This window comes from Pleurodeles waltl, chromosome 5 (assembly GCF_031143425.1).
Source record: "Pleurodeles waltl isolate 20211129_DDA chromosome 5, aPleWal1.hap1.20221129, whole genome shotgun sequence".
Lineage (NCBI taxonomy): Eukaryota > Metazoa > Chordata > Amphibia > Caudata > Salamandridae > Pleurodeles > Pleurodeles waltl.
In genome coordinates, this window is record NC_090444.1 from 1,341,540,597 (window position 1) to 1,341,563,380 (window position 22,784).

Consider the following 22,784-nt stretch of genomic DNA (forward strand, 5'->3'; position numbering starts at 1 on the left):
ATAGGATTATCTTTCTAGAAAATACTGTATGAGATGTACTAATGTGGTATGACTTTGAGTATTAACACACTGCAGGGAGCAGATCCAGCCATGGAGCAAGATGGTTGCCTTGGTGAATAATTTCCCATCACCAGGGGGCTGCAGGGGTGCTTACTTTGGAGGTCAGGGCTTTCTCCTATAGCCCTTGTAAACCTAGACGGCACAAAGTGGTTCCCCTTCGCCTGGACCACTGCTGATCTCACTGACACCATCAGAGAGCCACCAGGAATTCTGCTTGCAAAGGAAAGTTGTAGGAAGTTGCCTCTGTATGTACTATTTCAAAGTAAGAAATAGCATGCACAGAGTCCAAGGGTTCCCCTTAGAGGTAAGATAGTGGCAAAAAGAGATAATTCTAATGCTCTATTTTGTGGTACTGTGGTCGAGCAGTAGCCTTATCAGAGGGTAGTGTTAAGAATTTGTTGTACACACACAGGCAATAAATGAGGAACACACACTCAAAGACAATTCCAGGCCAATAGGTTTTTATATAAAAAAATATATTTTCTTAGTTTATTTTAAGAACCACAGGTTCAAGATTTACAAACAATACTTTAAATGAAAGGTATTTCACTTAGGTACTTTAGGAACTTTGAATTATCACAATAGCATGTACAGTTTTGGCAACAATGGCAATAAGCTATTTTAAAAGTGGACACAGTGCAAACATCAACAGTTCCTGGGTGAGGTAAGTATTTGTTAAGTTCACAGGTAAGTAAAACACTTACAGGGTTCAAAGTGGGGTCCAAGGTAGCCCACCGTTGGGGATTCAAGGCAACCCCAAAGTTATCACACCAGCAGCTCAGGGCCGGTCAGGTGCAGAGGTCAAAGTGGTGCCTAAAACACATGGGCTTCAATGGAAATAGGGGTGCCCCGGTTCCAGTCTGCCAGCAGGTAAGTACCCGCGGCTTCGGAGGGCAGACCAGGGGGGTTTTGTAGGGCACCGGGGGGGCACAAGCAGGCACAGAAAGTAAACCCTCAGCAGCAGAGGGGCGGCCGGGTGCAGAGCTCAAACAGGCGTCGTGTGCAGGCAGGCAAAGGCGGGTGGGGGGCTCCTGGGGTAACCACCACCTGGGCTTGGAAGAGGGCCGCCTGGGGGTTGCTCCTGCACTGGAGTTGGGTTCCTTCAGGTCCTGGGGGCTGCGGGTGCAGTGTGTTTTCCAGGCGTTGGGTTCCTTGAAGCAGGCAGTCGCGGTCAGGGGGAGCCTCTGGATTTCTTCTGCAGGCGTCGCTGCGGGGGCTCAGGGGGGTCAACTCTGGCTACTCAAGGACTCGCAGTCGCTGGGGAGTCCTCCCTGTAGAGTTAGTTTTCCGCAGGTCAAACCGGGGGCGTCGGGTGCAGAGTGGAAAGTCTCACGCTTCTGGCGGGAAGCATGTGGTCTTCAAAAGTTGCTTCTTTGTTGCAAATTTGCAGGTTTGTTGAACAGGGCCGCTGTTCTCAGGAGCTTCTTGGTCCTTTTAGATGCAGGGTAGTCCTCTGAGGCTTCAGAGGTCGCTGGGCCCTGGGGAATGCGTCGCTGTTGAAGTTTTTCTTGAAGTGGGGAGACAGGCCGGAAGGGCTGGGGCCAAAGCAGTTGTTGTCTCCGTCTTCTCTGCAGGGCTTCAGGTCAGCAGTCCTTCTTCGTCTTCAGGTTGCAGGAATCTATCTTCCTAGGTTCTGGGGGCCCCTAAATACTCAATTTAGGGGTGTATTTTGGTCTGGGAGCTTAGTAGCCAATATTTACTAGCCCTGAGGGTGGCTACACCTATTTGTGCCTCCTCCCAATGGGGAGGGGGGCACATCCCTAATCCTATTGGGGGAATCCTCCATCTGCAAGATGGAGGATTTCTAAAAGTCAGAGTCACCTCAGCTCAGGACACCTTAGGGGTTGTCCTGACTGGCCAGTGACTCCTCCTTGTTTTTCTCATTATCTCCTCCAGCCTTGCCGCCATAAGTGGGGGCAGTGGCCGGAGGGGCGGGCATCTCCACTAGCTGGGATGCCCTGTGGCGCTGTAACAAAGGGGGTGAGCCTTTGAGGCTCCCCGCCAGGTGTTACAGTTCCTGCAGGGGGAGGTGAGAAGCACCTCCACCCAGTACAGGCTTTGTTCCTGGCCACAGAGTGACAAAGGCACTCTCCCCGTGTGGCCAGCAACATGTCTGGTGTATGGCAGGCTGGCAAAACTAATCGGCCCATACTGGAAGTCGGGTATGTTATCAGGGGGCATCTCTAAGATGCCCTCTGGGTGTATTTCACAATAAAATGTACACTGGCATCAGTGTGCACTTATTGTTCTGAGAAGTTTGATATCAAACTTCACAGTTTTCAGTGTAGCCATTATGGTGCTGTGGAGTTCGTGTAATGCAGAGTCCCAGACCATATACTCTTATGGCTACCCTGCACTTACAATGTCTAAGGTTTTGCTTAGACACTGTAGGGGCATAGTGCTCATGCACCTATGCCCTCACCTGTGGTATAGTGCACCCTGCCTTAGAGCTGTAAGGCCTGCTAGACGGGTGTCTTATCTATGCCATAGGCAGTGTGAGGTTGGCATGGCACCCTGAGGGGAGTGCCATGTCGACTCAGTCATTTTCTCCCCACCAGCACACAAGGTGGCAAGCATTGTGCATGTGCTGAGTGAGGGGTCCCCAGGGTGGCATAAGACATGCTGCAGCCCTTAGAGACCTTCCCTGGCATCAGGGCCCTTGGTACCAGGGGTACCAGTTACAAGGGACTTCCCTGGGTGCCAGGGTTGTGTCAATTGTGGAGACAAAAGTATAATTTAGGGAAAGAACACTGGTGCTGGGGCCTGGTTAGCAGGGTCCCAGCACACTTTCAAATCATAACTTGGCATCAGCAAAGGCAAAAAGTCAGGGGGTAACCATGCCAAGGAGGCATTTCCTTACAAAAGTAATATATCCAATGGTCTGCAGCAGCAGGCATAGGCCATGCAGCTTCACTTGAGAGATCAGCTCTACCAAACCACCACTGCTACGCTCCCACCATCACCTGAGCCCACTATGGATATTTGATGGCACTGCTGGCACACACCGATAAGATCTCCTCACGCAGAGTTCCTCACTCAACTATCCGGAGGTGGAATCTTCTGAACAGACCCTCCTCCTGAGTACATGTAAGTATAATTGGGGCCTGGGATAAACCATTTCTCACCAGTTATCACTACTGCCAGATTTAAATATGCACAATGAGGGCTGTGGGATGTGACCAACAGACTCAGACCAATTCATCCTTCCCCTGTGCCTATTATGGCCTACGGGGGCTTGTTTCACAGTTATCATTTGCCTTCTCCACCAAGGGCTTACACATTTTGACTTCCTGATTATAGGTTGAAGACAGAACGGGCACTACTGCTCATTACTCATGACCCAAGACTAAACCTGGAAAAACAACTTTGTGGTGCACGCTCCCAACGGCATTCAGTGGGTTAATTCATAAAGTTTCTTCGCTATCACAATTTACATTGCTACACGGAATATCCTATGTCTTCTTCAAAGATCTTGACCAACTCCCTAAAGGCCTTATAGTTGCCAAAATGGGATTGTCCTCTAAACATAGCACCTCAGCTTACATGAAGCTCAATACTTTCTTCAAGGAAATCACAGGCCTGAGCTCCAAAATGTCCAACTTAGATACTACAGTGTCCAAACTCTCCACTAAAATAAAGTAATTTAGCTTCGACCTCGGGGATTTGCATAGTTGATTGGATGCAGTGGACATCATTTCAGATGGAACTACGTATGTATCCGTGAAATATGTGTGGAGACTGATGGGGACAATATGATGGTCTTTCTGCAGTATATGTTACCAAAACGTATTGATACCCTGTTTACAGATCCACTAAACTTTCAATGGGTACACAGATGTAGCAGATAATTGCAGTTAGCCAAGGAGGGAGTGCTGATTCTCAGCTGCCTTCAGACTGCTTCCTGCACAGCAAACGCTCCCCACCCCAGCTCAGCACATGAGCGGGAAGCATGCTGAAAAAGCAGGGCAAGGAAGACTGATGATGGTTAATTATTGATTTCCTTTCTAACTCTTTGGACAATTTCTTCTGTTAGCTGCTATTTTAAAGAGACATAGCAGCAAAGCAGCATACTTAAAATGGAGAAGGTTTGATGGGAGTGATTACAACTTAATACAAGTTGACTTTCAGAATATCTCCCACTTTAAAAAACAAAGTACGTCAAGGCAACATCTTTAAATATACTACCTTTTATGCCAACAAAACAGGGCTTCCAATGGGTTCTTTAATTGCGAAGAGTGCATCTTTTGTCATTATGTCAAAGACAAAATTATGTTTTTCTCAGACAGCGAATGAAAAGAGAGCTAGAAATGTTTGAAATTCAAGAATTTATTAATTACAACACCAATATGTGCCTATGTGTAAGACGCTATGGGGGTGATTCCAACCCTGGGGGTCGGTGATAAAGCGGCGGCCAACCCGCCAACAGGCAGGCGGTCAAAAAAATGGAATTCTGACCCTGGCGGGAACCGCCAACACAGCCCGCCACTTTAACACTCCGACCGCCACGGCGGGACAGACAAACAGCGCAGCGGTCACCGCCAACAGGCAGGCGGCAGACAATGTACCGCCCACCCTTTCACAACTCACCAATCCGCCACCTTTTCCGGGGCGGGAGCCCCGCCGATAAAAACACGGTGGAAACAGACTACGAACGGGAAAACGCTCACCGATACACACTCCACGAGGAAGGAGGACAGCATGGAACCCGAATTAAACATCCTACCAGCTATTGTCTACCTGCTCATCTACCAGGAGTACGAACGCCGGCGCAGACGACAACGGTGAGTACTGCACCTACGACACAGGGGAGGGGGGAGGAGGAAAGCTTACGGGCACACACATACGCCATACACCCACCCCCCCCACCCCAAATACCTACACCCCAATGCAGAGCAACAAGTCAGAGTGACACCCCCCAAACCCCCCGGAATAATGCAAAGACATAATTAAAATGATCTTTAAAATTTATGTATAATATAGCTCTATTGAAGTAATGGGAAATATGCAATATGAAAGATACAAAATAAAGAATGAACATAGTGAAAAATATATACATAGGCAATAAGTCCTGCACATTTTGTCAAAGTTCCATAGTCCGTGGGCCAATGTGCACAAACACATGGGCAAAGCCCACACAGGAGACCAGATACCATTGGAGAGAACACTGCTGGGGCATCAGATGATAAAACTACAGGCACCTCAGGGGGAAGGGAAGGGGGGCACCTCAGCCACATGAGTCCACGACGCCAGATCCACGAGGGGCCTCCATGCCCACTGTACCATCCTGGGGAGTGCAAAGCCACAGTCTCACAAGTCTCTACAGTGGGAGGGTTGCCCACTGTGCCATCCTGGGGAGTGCAAAGCCACAGTCTCTCAAGTCTCTACAGTGGGAGGGTTGCCCACTGTGCCATCCTGGGGAGTGCAAAGCCACAGTCTCTCAAGTCTCTACAGTGGGAGAGTTGCCCACTGTGCCATCCTGGGGAGTGCAAAGCCACAGTCTCTCAAGTCTCTACAGTGGGAGGGTTGCCCACTGTGCCATCCTGGGGAGTGCAAAGCCACAGTCCATCAGATGGATTACCGACTCCACTGGTAATGGAGGAGGCATGGTGCCCAGAGTGCTTCGTGAAGCCCTGCTCGACACAGAACTGGCACTGTCAATGGGCCAGCGGTGCTTGAGACGGCGTTGCCCAGCGGAGCGGTGCTTGACAGGAAGGGCCCAGCGGAGCGGTGCTTGACAGGAAGGGCCCAGCGGAGCGGTGCTTGACAGGAAGGGCCCAGCGGAGCGGTGCTTGACAGGAAGGGCCCAGCGGAGCGGTGCTTGAGACGGCGTTGCCCAGCGGAGCGGTGCTTGACAGGAAGGGCCCAGCGGAGCGGTGCTTGAGACGGCGGTGCCCAGCGGAGCAGTGCTTGACAGGAAGGGCCCAGCGGAGCGGTGCTTGACAGGAAGGGCCCAGCGGAGCGGTGCTTGACAGGAAGGGCCCAGCGGAGCGGTGCTTGAGACGGCGGTGCCCAGCGGAGCGGTGCTTGACAGGAAGGGCCCAGCGGAGCGGTGCTTGACAGGAAGGGCCCAGCGGAGCGGTGCTTGAGACGGCGGTGCCCAGCGGAGCGGTGCTTGACAGGAAGGGCCCAGCGGAGCGGTGCTTGACAGGAAGGGCCAGCGGAGCGGTGCTTGAGATGAAGGGCCCAGCGGAGCGGTGCTTGAGACGGCGGTGCCCAGCGGAGCGGTGCTTGTCACGGCGGGGCCCTGTTCAGCGGTGCTTGTCACGGCGGGGCCCTGTTCAGCGGTGCTTGTCATGGCGGGGCCCTGTTCAGCGGTGCTTGGCACGGCGGGGCCCTGTTCAGCGGTGCTTGGCACGGCGGGGCCCTGTTCAGCGGTGCTTGTCACGGCGGAGCCCTGTTCAGCGGTGCTTGTCACGGCGGGGCCCTGTTCAGCGGTGCTTGTCACGGCGGGGCCCTGTTCAGCGGTGCTTGTCACGGCGGGGCCCTGTTCAGCGGTGCTTGTCACGGCGGGGCCCTGTTCAGCGGTTCTTGTCACGGCGGGGCCCTGTTCAGCGGTGCTTCTCACGGTGGGGCCCTGTTGTTTCTAGGGAGCCAGACCTGGCCAAGACTTCCCGCTCAGTCGCCATCCGACCTAGCGGTCGCGGGGCCCTCCTGTGATGGAGTCCTGGGCCCGTGGGTGTCGTCCGTCACACCCGGAATGGGGCTGGTGGGGCCCTCCTGGTCAGCTCGCCTGCTGCCTGACTTCTCCGCCCTGCTGCCCTTGCCCTCCTTCGCTGAAGCTCTGTGGCCCTTGCCTCCCTTTGATGATGTGGCAGGTGACGGGGCAAGGCTACTGTCCTTGGTGGCAGCCGTCTCAGGCTTGTCGCGCCGGCCCTTAGTTTTTTTTGTCCTCTTCCCAGGGGGTGGGCTGGCTGTCCCCGTGCTGCTGGCCGATGTTCCTGCCCTAGGAGCTGGTGGACTCCAATAGCCCTGCACTATGGTCCTAGTAGATGCAGGGCTGGTGGTGGCTGAGGTGCTCTTTGCACTCTTACCAGATGGAGGGGGTGGGTCAGTGGTTGGAAAGAGGTCAAGGTTGGAAAGGAAAAGCAATTTGGAAAGACAGGGACGGGTAGGTGTAGTGGGTATGGGAGTGGAGGAAGAGGATGTGGTTGTAGGAGAGTCAAGTGTGCTGTCTTTGGGTGCAGGTGCTTGTGACGGAGGCTGTCGTGAGGTGGATGGCTGTTGGGTGGGTGGCTGCCTGCGTTTGTGTGGTTTGGAAGAGGGGGTGACAGACACACTGGGAGAGGAAACAGGAGACGTGTAAATGGCAGTGGGGGTGGTGACTGCACATGTGCGGACTGTACTGGAGGGTGTGCTGGTGATGTAAGTACTGGCTGATGGTGGTGTGCATGCAGGTGTGAGTGGAGATGTCGGAGGGAGGAGGGAGACGAGGAGGTGGGGGACACAGAGGTGGTAGTGACTGTTGGCATGTCTGCATCTGGATGTTGCTTGGGTGAATGCTTGTGGGATCTGTGGTGCTTATGTCTGGATGAGCTGCCCTTGGGTGTTGAGGTGTGTGCAGGCTGGTCTGATGGTGTGGATGGGATAGGCAGAGGAACAGGAGACTGGGACTGGGTGGAGGGAGTTAGAAGAGGGAGGCTGGAGACAGGGACAATGGCTGCCGTCAGTGCTGAGGCCAGAGCGTTTAACGATCGCTGATGGGCAGCCTGACCCGAATGAATGCCCTCCAGGTATGCATTGCTCCTATGCACCTCCCTTTCTACACCCTGGATGGCATTCAAAACGGTAGACTGCCCAACAATGATGGTCCTCAGGAGGTCAATGACCTCCTCACTGAGGGCAGCAGGGGTAACTGGGGCAGGGCCTGAGGTGCCTGGGGCGAAGGAGATGGCCGGCTTCCTGGCCGAGCGGGCACGGAGCTGCTGGGAGGGCGGGGCTGGTGTGCTGGGTGGCGGCTGTACCTGTTGTGGCGGTGGGCACGGATGTTGCCGCCACCGCAAGGGAGCTCCCTTCCGAGGACGTGTCGGTGTCGCTGGCGTCTCCACGGGTCCTGTGGAGCTCCCCTCGCCCTCCGTCTCACTGGTTACTTGGAATCTGTTGCATGGCCCTCCGGGGCCATGTGAGATGCAGCTCCCTCGTGCGCCGATGCCACTTCTCCTCCGCCTGATGATGCTAATGCACACATGAACAGGAAGACAAAGAAAATGGGGGGGGGGACAAATGAAGACAGGTTGAGTGCATGCATTGGCAACACCGTTGTCGGAGAGGACAGACACAGAAGCCCCCAGCACTAGGCCGCGCAATCGGGGTACACTACTCAGTTATTGTGACTAGGCCTACAGGTCTATGGACGACAAATGCACACATGGGTGAGGCCGGACCATGGATAGCTGTACTTGGCACCCTACAGAGGTGGGGGGGCGGGGGCACAGGGCCATGCCTAACGGAGGGGCCTAGCCTACAGAATGCGCCCTGGCCTAGAGATACCCACAGCCCTCCTCCCCCACCCAGACACCTCCACTGCGCGCAAAGATAGCAGAATGTGCTGATACTCACCCCCTTGTGTCTGCTGTGATGTCCTCACGCGCCCATCCAAATCGGGGTAGGCCACCGCCAGGATCCGGGACATCAGGGAGGGTCAGTTGGCGGCTGGCACCCCTCCTACGTTGGGAGGCCATCCCCAGCAGAGACTCGGCGGTCTTTCTGGTCCCGCGGCGGATGTCCTCCCACCTCTTTCGGCAGTGGGTGCCCCGTCTGTTGTGGACCCCCAGGGCCCGGACGTCCTTGGCGATGGCACGCCAAATTTCGATCTTCTGATGGGCGCTGACCTATGCGACATGTACAGGGTGGGAAAGGAAATATCATCACTTTTCTGCCTGGTCAATGTGAGTGGCCCCCCCTCACCAACCTTGCCATGTGGCACATGCTCTCATCTGTCGTGCGTTGCACTCCTCATTCGCTCACCTTCCCACCATCTTACATCCACCCCACTCAACACAGGCATAGCCCATTCAACGTGCACCCTGTGTACTAACCTGTTGATCTGGAGGACCGTAGAGTAGCGCATACTGGGGGAGGACCCCATCAACAAGTTTCTCCAATTCTTCTGAAGTGAAGGCAGGGGCCCTTTCCCCAGTCGCAGCAGCCATTGTATCTCCCTGACCGAGGTCACAGCAGCACTTGCAGTATAGGTCCTCTCCTGTGGATGATCAGGTCTCGAGTGATTAATCAGATAGAAAATGGCGGTCACGCCCGCGGCGGTGCGTACCGCCGCGGTTCGTACCACGACCGCCGGCGCACATCGTCATTGGCTACTGAAACCCATAGGGTGCAATGTTAACCAATGCTGCTTAGCACCGCGGTCTTCGACCGCCTACCGCCACGGTGTGCCACGCCAGTGCATTGACCTCACATCCCACTGTCACACTTCACAGGTCAGGCAGCCGCCATTTCAAGGGCCCACATGGCATAATTTCTACTGCGTCACACAGGCCTAGGCCTTGCATTGCCACTCATACAAGCCTTTCAATGCATAGCGATTCGTGTACTGTGCAAGCTGTGTGAACAAACCTGTGGGTTGCTTGACTCTGTGCTCCATGTTGTCCTTCCTAGGCACCGTCCGCTGGGACTTGCGAGGAGAAGGATGAATCCTCCCGTGTACCGACCGCTGGTGGACCTGTCGACAATGGAAGAACGACATATCATACTTAGATACAGGCTTGACAGAGCCACTATACATGAACTGTGTGCCCAGCTGGAGCCAGACCTGATGTCCCCCATCCGCCAACCCACAGGTATTCCCCCTCTTGTGCAGGTTCTGTCAGTACTCCATTTTTTGGCAAGTGGGTCTTTTCAGACAACAGTGGCCATGTCATCTGGGATGTCTCAGCCTATGTTTTCTAAGGTTTTGTCCAGAGTGTTGTCTGCCCTGATGAAATACATGCAGAGCTACATTGTTTTCCCTGAGGTGGGCGATTTGGCTACAGTGAAGGGTGATTTCTATGCCCTTGGACATACCCCCAACATCATTGGTGCCATTGATGGGACCCATGTGGCTTTGGTTCCCCCCAAAGAAAGTGAGCAGGTGTACAGAAACAGAAAAAGTTATCATTCGATGAATGTCCAGGTGGTCTGTTTGGCTGACCAGTACATCTCCCATGTAAATGCCAAGTTCCCTGGGTCAGTGCATGACGCATATGTCATGCGAAATAGCAGCATCCCTTATGTGATGGAACATCTACAGAGACACCGTGTGTGGCTATTAGGTGATTCTGGTTACCCCAACCTGTCGTGGCTACTGACCCCAGTGAGGAATCCCCGGACCAGGGCAGAGGAACGGTACAATGAGGCCCATGGGCGAACTAGGAGGATCATAGAAAGGACCTTCGGGCTCCTGAAGGCCAGGTTTAGGTGCCTGCATATGACAGGTGGATCCCTAATGTACTCACCAAAGAAGGTGTGCCATATCATCGTGGCCTGCTGTATGCTTCACAATCTTGCTTTGTGACGCCAGGTGCCTTTCCTGCAGGAGGATGGTCCAGATGGTGGTGGTGTAGCAGCTGTGGAGCCTGTGGAGAGTGAAGAGGAGGAAGACGACGGGGACGACACGGACAACAGGGATACAGTGATACAACAGTATTTTCAGTAGCACACAGGTAAGAATCACCCACGCCATTTTACATTTACTTAAGGCCTCATGCGTCTCTACTGTCTGTGTTTCCCCCCAGTTCCTGTTAACTGATTTGTAACTTTCCCTTCCCTTTTCAGAGCTGTATGACCCACTGCTTGACTTCTGCTTTGTTTGCCCATGGACTAAAGCTGTATGACAGTGGTATGTTGTCATCACAATGTAACTGAACATTATTGCACCGTTATGTGTAATACATTTGTTAAGAATAGAAGCAGACTCCTGTTATTTTAAGTGCAATAAGTGATTTATTTTAAGTGCTATATATAGTTACATGATTGTAAAACGGTGATGGGTGGGGGTGGAGTAATGTCCATGGCAGAGTCCAGTTCTCAGTCTCACAGGTGCATTGTCCATATGCCTGTGGAAGGATGGAGCAGGGGCAGTTAAAGGTTGGACAGGGTGACAATGTGGGACAGTGGGATGACATCAGGGGGTATCTAATGCTGGCGGGGGTCTTGGCATCCTACTCTGTCTTCTTGTGAGATCTCAGGTTCCGCTTGCGGGGTGGTTCTTCTTCAGCAGGAGGTGGGGTTCTGGTGGCCTGTTGTTGTGTGTGGGCCTCCTGTCCACTAGCGCCGGCGGAGGTGGTAGGCTGTTCCTGGTCTAGGCTCGTGACAGGGGCCCTTTGGGGTGCCACATGGTCCCGCAATGTGGTGACTATCTGGTTAAGGGCCACGGCGATGGTCCCCATAGCGGAACCAATGTTCCTCAGTTCCTCTCTGAACCCCATGTACTGTTCCTCCTGCTATGCCTGGATCTCCTGGAACCTGGCCAGTACCGTCACCATCGTCTCCTGGGAGTGGTGGTATGCTCCCATGATGGAGGAGAGGGCCTCTTGGAGAGTGGGTTCCCTGGGCCTGTCCCCCCCCTGTCGCACAGCAGCCCTCCCAGTCCCCCTATGTTCCTGGACCTCTGTCCCCTGCACGGTGTGCCCACTACCACTGCCCCCAGGTCCCTGTTGTTGTTGGGGTGGTGGGTCAAGCTGGGTGCCCTGTAGTGGCGGACACACCGCTGATTGACAGAGAGACAGAGGCATGGGCCCGCTGGGTGGGAGCTGTGCTGGTGTTCCCAGAGGGGGTTAGGTCTGCTGTAGCCTGTGGCTGTCTGTGGGGAACCGACTGTCCAGAGGTCCCCGATGGGCCGGGCTGGTCATCTGGGTCCAGGGAGACAGAGTTGCTGTCATCGCTGGGGGCCTCTTCTGGGGGTGGGATGGACATCTCTGTACCCTCCGTGGCGGTGTGGTGGCGTTCGGGTCCTGCAGGGGTATAAGGGTATGGTTATTGCTTCTGTGTGTGGCATTTCGTGTGATGGGTGGGTGGCCGTGTACCCAAGTGCAGGCATTCCCTTGTGGGGGCTTTTGTGAGGGTGGCTTGTGGGGGTGATGTGTGTGTGCAGTGGGCATGCTTTGGTGATGGGTGTCCATGCTTTGTGGTTGCATGCAGGGCTTGGTGTTGGGATGGGTGGGTAGTGATGGTGAGCCATTTGCAAGGAGTTGGTGTGATGGGGGTGGGGGTGAGGGTGGGGGTAATTGCTGGCATGCAGGTGGGGTGGGGGTGGGAAGAAGTAGTTAAGATTTGCCTTACCAGAGTCCATTCCTCCGCCTACTCCTGCGAGGCCCTCAGGATGCAGGATGTGCAAGACTTCCTCCTCCCATGCTGTAAATTCTGGGGGAGTAGATGGGGGTCCGCCGCCAGTCTTCTGCACCGCAATGTTGTGTCTTGATACCATGGAACGCACCTTCCCCCGTAGGTCGTTCCATCGCTTCCTGATGTCATCCCGATTGCGTGGATGCTGTCCCACCGCGTTGACCCTGTCCACTATCCTTTGCCATAGCTCCATCTTCCTAGCAATTGTGGTGTGCTGCACCTGTGCCCCGAAGAGCTGGGGCTCTACACAAACTATTTCCTCCACCATGACCCTGAGTTCTGCGTCAGAGAACATTGGGTGTCTTTGGGGTGCCATGGGGTGGTGTGGATGAGGTGAGGGATGTTGTATGTGTTGTGAAGTGTGATGTGTGTGGTGGTGTATGGTGTTTTGTGCATGGTAATTGTGTGGGTGATGTTGTGATTTGCCTCTGTGTGATGGTCTACTCTAAGCAGTGCTGTCTCTCTCTGTCCTTAATTTGCGTGGTCGTAGGGGTTTGTGGGTGATGTGGGTGTGTGTTTTATATTGTATTGGGTGTGTGGGAGTGGTGTGTGTATGTGTATCAGGTGTGTGTATTTCAAATTGTCCAATGTGGTTGTGTTTTGTAAGGGTGTGTGTATTTTGAGCGCGGCGGTGTGTACCGCCAATAGAATACCGCGGTTGAAAGACCGCCGCGTGGATTCGTGGGTCGGAATGGCATGGGCGTATTTCTGTTGGCGTGACGGTGGAGGTTTGGTCATCGCCATTTTTTCGCTGACCTTTGGTGTGGCGGACTTTTGTGGATGTCGGGTTTTTGGAGGTTTACAAGTAGCGGGTCAGAATGACCGTGGCGGTTTACCGCGACCGCAGCGGTGTTATGGCGGTCTTCTGACCGGCGGTAAGCGCCTTTTACCGCCGAGGTCAGAATGACCCCCTATGTGTTGGACCTGCCCCTCTCTGCAGGGTCACCGCCTAACGTTTTGCTTTTTACCTTTCAATTTGTTGCCACATGTGTTTTTTTTTGCCTTAGGACTCTGTGCTTTTCACCACTGCTAACCATTTCTGAATCGCTTCTGCTATATCTGCTTTCTCCTTTAAACATGGCTGAATTGGTTCAAACCTGTTTGGCATATTTAATTTACTTGTAAGTCCCCTGCAGAAGGAAATACCATATACCTAGGACCTGTAAATGAAAGGCTACCAGTGGGCCTGCAAGACTTATTATGTTACCCACCTAAGTAGCACCTGCAACCATGTCCCAAGCCTGCCAGTACAGTCTGAATGCAGTTTTAAACTACCAGTTGACTTGACAATATAACCCCCTTGCCAAGCCTTAAACTCCTCTTTTATTGCATATTAGTCAGTCCTAAGGTAGGCCGTAGGTAGCCCGTGGGGCACAGAGTGCTGTGTATTTAAAAGGTTGGACGTTTAAGTTTTACATATCCTGGTGGTGAAAAACTCCTAAATTAATTATGAAGCCTTCCCCTCTGTTCTGCTCTGCTTCAGACTGAGAGGGACCAAAGTGAAAGGAATGCAAAGAATGCAGCACTCTTAGTCTGACTAATGAATTTATTAAGGCAATTCCCAGGTTACACGAAGATAATAACATGAGCACTTACTGTGAATAAGCAATACACGTGCAACTCCTAAAATAATCACAGCAGTAGAATAATAAAGAATGTGCAATAAATAAACAAACAATGAATATATATCTATATGTATCTGGTGACTACGGATTCATGCATACACACAGCAAGACGAAACAATAAGAACTAAAAATGCATCACCATGGGGCTTGACATCATCCCTTGTCTGTTAACTTCAGGCTGTGGAACACTGACAACCGAAAGACATAAGAGAACCCCCTTAAAGAGATTATTCTCTGGGCAATGAATCCATTCCCAGAGATGAGTTCCGTCTTCTCCCAGCTGTCAAGCTTTCCCACCTTATATACTTAAGAGGAAGGTTCTAGAAACCCCTCTCCATTTGAGTAAGTCATGAAATTCAAGCGCTGGCCGTACCAGGTCAGTGTTGAAAAAACACAATCGAGACTGGCCAGATCTCACAGTGTATTTCCAAGATCGAGCTGTACCCTGCTCTACCATAAATATTCTTAGCATGGTACATCTTTATCTATATTCCTCCCCCATGTTGTGTTACCTTTCCTAGTGAGAAAAAGTGAAAACACAAGCGGTGTGCCGAAAAATACCTGCGCCATCAATGTGAGGGCGTTTGAAGCTAAGCACAAAATAGAGTCAGTGGTCAAGATGGAACCGGTGGTTAAATACAGATCGCATTACACCCTTCCATAATAGATCATTGTAGAGTCCTTGTTACAGTTAATAAACTGTAATTTCCGATTGGGCGCTGGTAGTTACGTCATGTTAGGTGTCTTTGGAATTGTAGTGAAATACCCTATTTCATGGTAAAGTTGGTTTTTGATTATTATTTTGAAAATGCCACTTTTAGAAAGTTGTCATTTTTCTTCCCTTAATCCTTTTGTTCCAATAGCCTGGCCGGGTCACATTGATTGGTTGTAACTGACAGACTTTGTGAATTCCTTCCAGACAGTCACATAATAGAGCGATTAAGTGTGTATAAATGGGCCATCTGCCTGCAAGATGGAGGCCGAGATGAGCACAACCCCACTTGCAACTGATTAGCCTGTCTCTGCCACCACACAAAGGGCTTAACAAGCTCAAATTGTCACTGCAGCCAGCATGGAGCCAGGGCAGGAGAGTTATGAAATGTCATGCACTTCAAAGCAACTGGCTAGAAGCTTCTCCCACTTTTCAGAAAGAGGGGAACAAGGCATAAAAAAGGAACCTCAGACGCCAACTCTTCAGTACACTTATGGACATGTGGATACTCTGCCAGGAGTAAGGACTACTGTGCTGCTGGAAAGACTGCCGCTCTGCTCGACTGCTGCCCCGCTAGATTGCTACCCTGTTGCCCTGCTGCTCTACTACATTCTTCCAGTACTGAATCTTCAACTGTCCAAGGATCTTCAGAGTGACTCACAAGGGCTAGTTTACTGGCCTCCTGTTCAGAGCCACACAGACACAAAAGGCTTCCTCCATCTTAAACCCACACCTGCACTCAGCCTGAGTGAGTACTGACTTTCTGAGTGGTGCTCCTCCAATCCTAAACCTTTGTAAGTGGTGCTAAAGGTGCCAAAATCCAAAAGTGGGAATTTTTGACTAAAAACTGCTCTGAGAACCAGGAGGAGGAGAGCCCATCCAGCTTCCCTATCTGCCCGAGGTGCATCTCTGGTCGGATTGACTTTTCAGCTTCTCCCGATACATTCTTCTCCGCAGCAGCAAATATGTTTCAGCGGCCCTTCTCCAAAGGGATATCCAACCTCATGAAACTGTATTTGGCTACGACACTCTGCCTTATCCCACAGGAGATTTTTGACTTCCATTTTAGAAACTAAGGGGGTCATTCTGACCTTGGCGGTCCATGACCGCCATGGCGGAGTGCAGCGGAAGCACCGCCAACAGGCTGGCGGTGCTTCCTGGGCGAATCTGACCGCGGCGGTAAAGCCGCGGTCGGAAAAGGGGAGCCGGCGGTTTCCTGCCGGTTTCCCGCTGGCCCAGGGAACCCGCCATGGCGGCGCTGCTTGCACCACCGCCATGGGGATTCCGACCGCCTTCCCGCCAGCCTGTTTCTGGCGGTGTCCACCGCCAGAACCAGGATGGCGGGAACGGGTGCCGTGGGGCCCCTGGGGGCCCCTGCACTGCCCATGCCACTGGCATGGGCAGTGCAGGGGCCCCCTAACAGTGCCCCACAAAGATTTTCACTGTCTGCTTTGCAGACAGTGAAAATCGCGACGGGTGCCACTGCACCCGTCGCACCCCTGCAACTCCGCCGGCTCCATTCCGAGCCGGCTTCATTGTTGTAGGGGCTTTCCCGCTGGGCCGGCCGGCGGTCTTCTGGCGGTCGCCCGCCGGCCCCGCGGGAAAGCCAGAATGGCCGCCGCGGTCTTTCAGAGGGAACCGCTTGGCGGGCGGCGACCGCCGACCGCCGCGGTCAGAATCACCCCCTAAGTCTAATCTTAGAAATCTTTACCTCAGCTTCGACCCAAGGCTGTCTGACGAAGCTCCCTCCTCAGACACCTCCTCCAGCCTTACCCCATTGACCTTTACCTTCTCAGGACATTTTTCCTCACAAATGTTTCTAAGTCTGAAGGTAAATGCTGACTGGGCCTAAAGCACTGCTGGTAACCAAACCGCACTCCATTGTAGTCAGCTATATTTTTTCAATTTGACCAAGTCTTGCGTGACTTGATGAGGGTGGTAGGTGCTTTGATCTTTTAGTTACTTGTTTTTACTAAAAATTTAAAACTTCATAACTCTGGGTCTACTGACTGCATTTTTGTCATTTTAGTATCAATTTATTAAAATGTACTCTATTTTTCTAAATTGGTTTGGGATTTTTCTTGTCTTGTGCTTTCATTTCATTGCTGTTTGTGTGCTGCATAAATAGTTTACACATTGCCTCTAAGTTAAGCCTGACTGCTTTTTGTGCCAGGCTGCCCGGGGTTGAGCACAGGTTAATTTAGTGACTTTTTGTGTTTTACCATGCAAGGAATTGTGGCTGTCGCTTGACCATGGTTGACACCCCAGTCAACCGAAAACCCTGTTTCTCACACTATGTCAGTACTACATTATATGTGGGCTCAGTCACTAGATTTTTGAAAAATCAGGATCCTAAATATTCTATGAATGTCACTTTTTGAAATAATTCAATAAAAATTAGATCAACAACATTAGACTCATTGCTAGCCTAAAAGGAGGGTAGAAGGTTTGGGTCAGAGGCTTCACCAAGCAGAATCATTTTGGTTACAGTTAAGTGTTGAGGAATTAATTGTATATCAGTATTTCTGCAGTGTTCACATTTGGGTGTTCTCTTAACTCATTCATAAATAATAATAATTGATTTTAGTGCTACTTGTAATATCCAAGTTAGGCTTTTGTTCATTGTCTGTATTTTACTCTTTGACATCCATGTAGCTCACACCCTTGGGCATACGTTTGATACATAGGATGGGATGGTTCATATTCTAGGTACATACTATAGTTATTTTATATTATTGAAATAAGTGTCCATTCGTAGTCTTTAAAGAGGTCTCCTTATTATGCTAAATGTATCAGTTCAGTCTTAGATTGTTATCTTTTTTACTCTTCTGTTGGTAGTTTTTCCATTTTGGAATTTTCATAAGAAGGTGTTCTATTTTCAAGTTTAAAGTAATATTTTATAGTGCAACGCCCTATACGTTAGTAAAGACTTTGACTATGACCTTTATTTTATTCAAAGACAACCATGTAGCTCAAGCCTTATATCACAAGGGCATGTTCATGGGAAGACTAGGTTTGAATGTCAGTGTCAACTTTTTATTTATTTTATTACAGTCCGGTCCGCTCCTAGGCTGTGCCAGGTGCTCCCTATCACTTCTTAATTGGTGAAAGAATAAGTGCTGAGGCCCAAAGTTTTGCTCAGAAATCTGCAACCGGTGCTATTGAATATCTGTGTATTATGTGGCTGTGTAGTCTTAATTCCGCCTCATGCTTCTTTAATCCACAACTAGGACCTGCCTGCCGTTTTTTCTCATTCTTACAGGTTCTTTTCCATCCCTGCTTCCTCCATCTGCCACTGTTTTTCAGCCCTCTTCCACATTCTGTGTGTTTCTCTCCCTTGCTCTGGCATCAAAGTGTTTTTTTAGGAAAAATACATGCTGGTTCTCAAAATAAGGTTGCCCCGCCAGCAACCGGGAGCTCAAATTAAACATAGCTCTCTACTATGTTATATAGATTAGTTCATATTTTTTCCTCTGACTCTTCCCTATACTCCAACATAGCAACTGTTTGTATTTGTGATAATTGTCCTTATATTTGGGGCTTTATCATGGGAACCAATTAGCACCCTTTGATGATAATGTAAACAGTGACAAGAAAACTTTGCCTCTCCATTTCGTTTTAATTTTACTGTACTCGGAATCAATTGTACGTGTTTTCTGTATCACCACTTAGAAAATTTCCCTGACCACAAGATATAATTAGATTATATCTTTATGGGCTACTTATTTAATAAATTTCAAGTTAGAACATGGCGTCTCCATTTGTACATGTATATGTTCAAGTGCATGCTTTATACCTAAGATTCTCCAACAATCATGTTCGACATTGTTGATCGTTATTTGTGCAGCGTATTCCAGGAATCCCCGAGATATGCTGCACATATAAGACAAGAGAGGCCCTGAGTCCTCATACTCTCTCCTCACTAACATTTATCAGGGAGCTTTGAGGTCTGCTGAAGGGCAGCCCAATGCTTGACGCCCAGTGCGGCACCACTGGTTGCACCACCCTAAACCCAGCTCTGATCAGTCTTCAAGTTCAAAATGCCAGCAAGTTTAATTTGTTGGGCTGTTTGCATCTGTAGCTCTGCATCCATTTTTCCAGTTCTGCTACCTTACAATCTACCACAGCCACTCTTCCTGTGAACTTTTATTGATGGCAGTAAATTAGGTTAACTTCAACCTGCACCTCCCATCTCACATTCTACTGATATGCATGATTCATCTATTTCATGAATAGTTTTTGTGTTGTCAGCATGGCGGGTGAGGGATGTTTCTGCAACAACTCATGGGGCTACCACAGATGGGACCACAAACTCTCTAGCAGAACCAGATAACCCAATCATATTATTGATTTGCTTCGCCTGCTCTTGGTATGTTGACTTACTTTTTTTGTACTCTTACTGTGTTTTCTACTGATACAATCTGAGGAAAAAAAGCTAAATATATTCCTTACACATATAAAAATAAACAATCTATTATATCCCTGTTGTAGTGTGCTGCAGGCTCTATAAACTCCCTTCAACTCAAGTATCTCCTGACATTTCCACAGTCTGACTTAATTCTTTTATGTTTCTGAATATAGTGTTCCCTCAACTGAAGCAGGAGCCCTAGCAATAGTCTTGCATTTCCAAGGGGCTGTTGACACCTCCAGAAAACGTGGGATCCACACTGCCTAGGCAATTTATAATGCCACCATTCAGGACCAGCCCTTTGACTGTCTCCCAGCATCAAGTGAAAAGGGTGACCATGTAGATGACAAATGCTTCTGTTCAAATGGTGCTTGCTGCATCTGCCACACTTTCATGTCCAAAATGGTACAACCTGAACTAGCCACACAGAACGTGCCACCACTCTCACAGTGTCATCTAGTGTTCCACTCACCTACCCTCAGCTTCCAGGTTGAGCCACCTCCTTCACTGATACTTGCTGGTTGAACTCCCTCTTCCCTGTACATGCTTGGCCTTGAGTCCCTTCTAGATCCCTAGCATCTCCTCATTTTACAGCCAGCCCAGAGCCCTGCAGGTGAGAACGAATTGTGCAGTGCATTCAATCTGCATGTACTGAGAGGGGGCACTTCTCTCGCCAGCTCTAAACTGGTACACTGCAGACACTATGACAGTTCAGAGCGTAACCTCAGGCCATACTATTCAGCTTCAATTTCAAGATTTTGTTTTTGATGCACAGACCGTTTCTGTAGCACAGTCTTCAGTATGTTTCCCCTTTAACCAGATCATATTTATTCAGATGAGGTCATATTTCAGTGGGAATTCGAAGTGCTATGCAAGGAGGTCAGAGTCCTCAAGAGGGCATCTTTATTCTGCATGCCATTGCCAGCACATCAGGATAAGCATTTGTTCAAACATCCACTTGTCACAACACCCTTACCATTTACCTGAGGGGTAATCCTTAACCTTTTGTAAAATAATCCCTTCCATTTTATTTAGTTTTGACCAGTGTTACTTGCCTACATTTCTTAAAAATGAAATATTCGTCTCCATTCTTCCTACACTTTTCTTGAGCTGAAACTCCTAGAACGATCGTAAAGCTGCTTTTAAATCCCGTTTTGAAGTATCATATTTCTTTTTAAACACAAATCCAGTGTACTCCCAAAACGTGCTGCGTATTTTTTCTTCCGGCCACATTCTTTTACTGCCAAATATGTGAAAAGTTGGTGCTTAACATGGTCGCTGGATGCAGTAAAATATGATAAAATCAAAGTGGGGCATATGCATCTAGTATCCCGTTTCAACATCCTTTAGGTGTAACAAGGGACATACAAACAGAACATATGTAATATATAAAGAAATGCACCCAACGATACCCGTTGTTAAGGAAGACGTGAGAAAGAAAGAGCCTTTGTCAAGGCTTTTCAGATGAACCATGTTACCAGCTCAAGGGAAACAGCATGCATAATAATAATTCTGACTGAAGGTTATCAACGATTTTATGCCCCCATTAAAAAATGCCCCAGAGATGAAACGTAAAATGGTAATAAAGTTTATTTGTTACCATTTTAGTTTTTATCAACTCGTCCCGAACGGAATGTCAGTCCTGGGCGGGGACAATTGCTTTTGAGTGGCATCAGGGAGCTGTGCGCATTTCCCATTGGCTGGCCGTCTTGCGACGGCCAGCCAGACATGTGCATTTTAAACCTCAATAACCCAGCTTTCTAAGGTAGCTGAGTTACAGAAAGAACAGCCCTCCAGTTCTCTTAAGAGCACTTAGAGAGGCCGCTCCCTCCAATCCTAGTAATTAACAGCATGAGAGCTGCACCAGGATTGGTTAGGGAAAAGAAGACTGGAATGCCAGAGTGAGTAGGATGTCGTTCATCAAGCCAGGAAGGTAAGTGGCTTTTTCTTTTATTTATTTTACTACCCCCTCATTTCCCCACCCCACCACTCTCCTTACATGCCAGCCACCACTTCAGTTCTGTGAGAATACATTTTAATGCGTTTAGAAATGTAATCTGGTACTGAGTGCAGTTCTGAATAAGGAAAATAATCATCCCTACTATTGATCCTCTTCTGTCAACCTCCGTCCACAGGGTCGGACTGGGGCAAAAAATAGACCTGGGCACCAAAATAAAGTTGGCCCCTATTCACGAGCCAGATAGATAAAAAAAAGTGTGCCACATTTGCAAATCAGCCAATTTTGAACTTGTAAAGACATGCTGTATACTTGCGTTGTAAGCTATGAAAGACTGAGTGGATTGGAGCTTGCTGTAAGCAATGTTTTGTGTAAAATACAGGAGAAATCAACAGCCAAAACCGGGCCACCTGGCCATAAAGAAGGCCCACAGTAGTTTTTCATTTAAAGAAACTATTTACAAGCTATTGTAGGAATAACCTAGTAATTATCTTCAACTGTAGCTTTTAAAAGAGAGCATTAAAGAAACCCATCTCCTTCAACACGCATGTACAGCTTTTAAAGAAAATGTACTGTAAAATGGTGGACAGAAAAAACAAATCTGAACATTTTCAAAGTTAATCGTTTATTGACATTGATGGCAGGGTTCAAGTCACCACATTATGCTGCATCTTAAACGTTGCACTCATCTCATTGAACATATTAAATGATGGTTTTAAATTACTATAGGTTGTAGGTTGTACTGTGAAAGACCTGTTCGAACTTCATTGGGGCCGATCATTTTTAATGTGAGCCGTTGGTCAGCACCAACACTTACTAGGAGGACCCGGGACTCATTCAAGATGGTCCCACGGGTTGCAGTTCTGATCCTTAGCTCTGACTCACTAAAAAATGTTCTAGTGGTTTGTTCTTTTCCTGGGAACAGCCCGGCCAAGTTATTAATGATATGTATGCAGTGCACAAAATTAGAATTTCTCAGTTAGCCAGCCCCTAGCGCATTTCAGTGTGTGTGACCATGGTATTAGTGTGCACAAGATGGCAGATTTATTTCTTCTTTGCTTGTGGCTCTTGCTACCATCTCCTCACTTTCATGTTATCAGGTTTTCTCCACCTGTGCTGCATAAGCAGAAACCTAGTTGGCCCTCGCTGGTTAATGCATGTTGGAGAGCTCAGGTAATGAGAGCACCCATCAATGGCCTCCACTGCAGTGGAAATTGGTGCAGTTGTTATACCTAGATTCCTGACTAGGTAGCATCGAAATGCAGAGCCACTCACTGCTTCTTCCTGAACGTACCAGTGACCTAGGGGACATACAGTAAATCTTGATGTTTCTTACATCAGTCTCCGTTTTTCTGCCAGCCATGATGCAGGCATCCAATAGCCTTCTCTCCTCTTTACCCTTCTCCCTGACCTCACTTGGAATCTCACTGTCATCCTCTGCTGAGACACCCGTGACCTCCATAGCCCCACATTTACAGGGACTGGAAAGGACCAGTTGCCAATCCAAGGAGAAGCATGGAGGTGGTGGGTCTGGTGACCGTGGTGTGAACAGGTACTATGACAACCATTTACATTTGAGACTAGAGGGGCGTGGCAGGCCTTGACAGGGAGATGCAGTGTGGGCTTGGGCTGATCTGTGGAATGGGCTCTGAATTGGGAGTGGGCACATACATTAATGCCTTCACT

General features: G+C 49.7%; 1 protein-coding gene across 2 annotated transcripts in view; it reads left to right on the forward strand.

Annotated features, from left to right (window-relative positions):
- The window catches only part of CYB5R4 (cytochrome b5 reductase 4), a 1,010,997-nt gene that overhangs the window by 918,784 nt on the left and 69,429 nt on the right, over positions 1-22,784 (forward strand). The gene's annotated exons all lie outside the window — the stretch shown is intronic.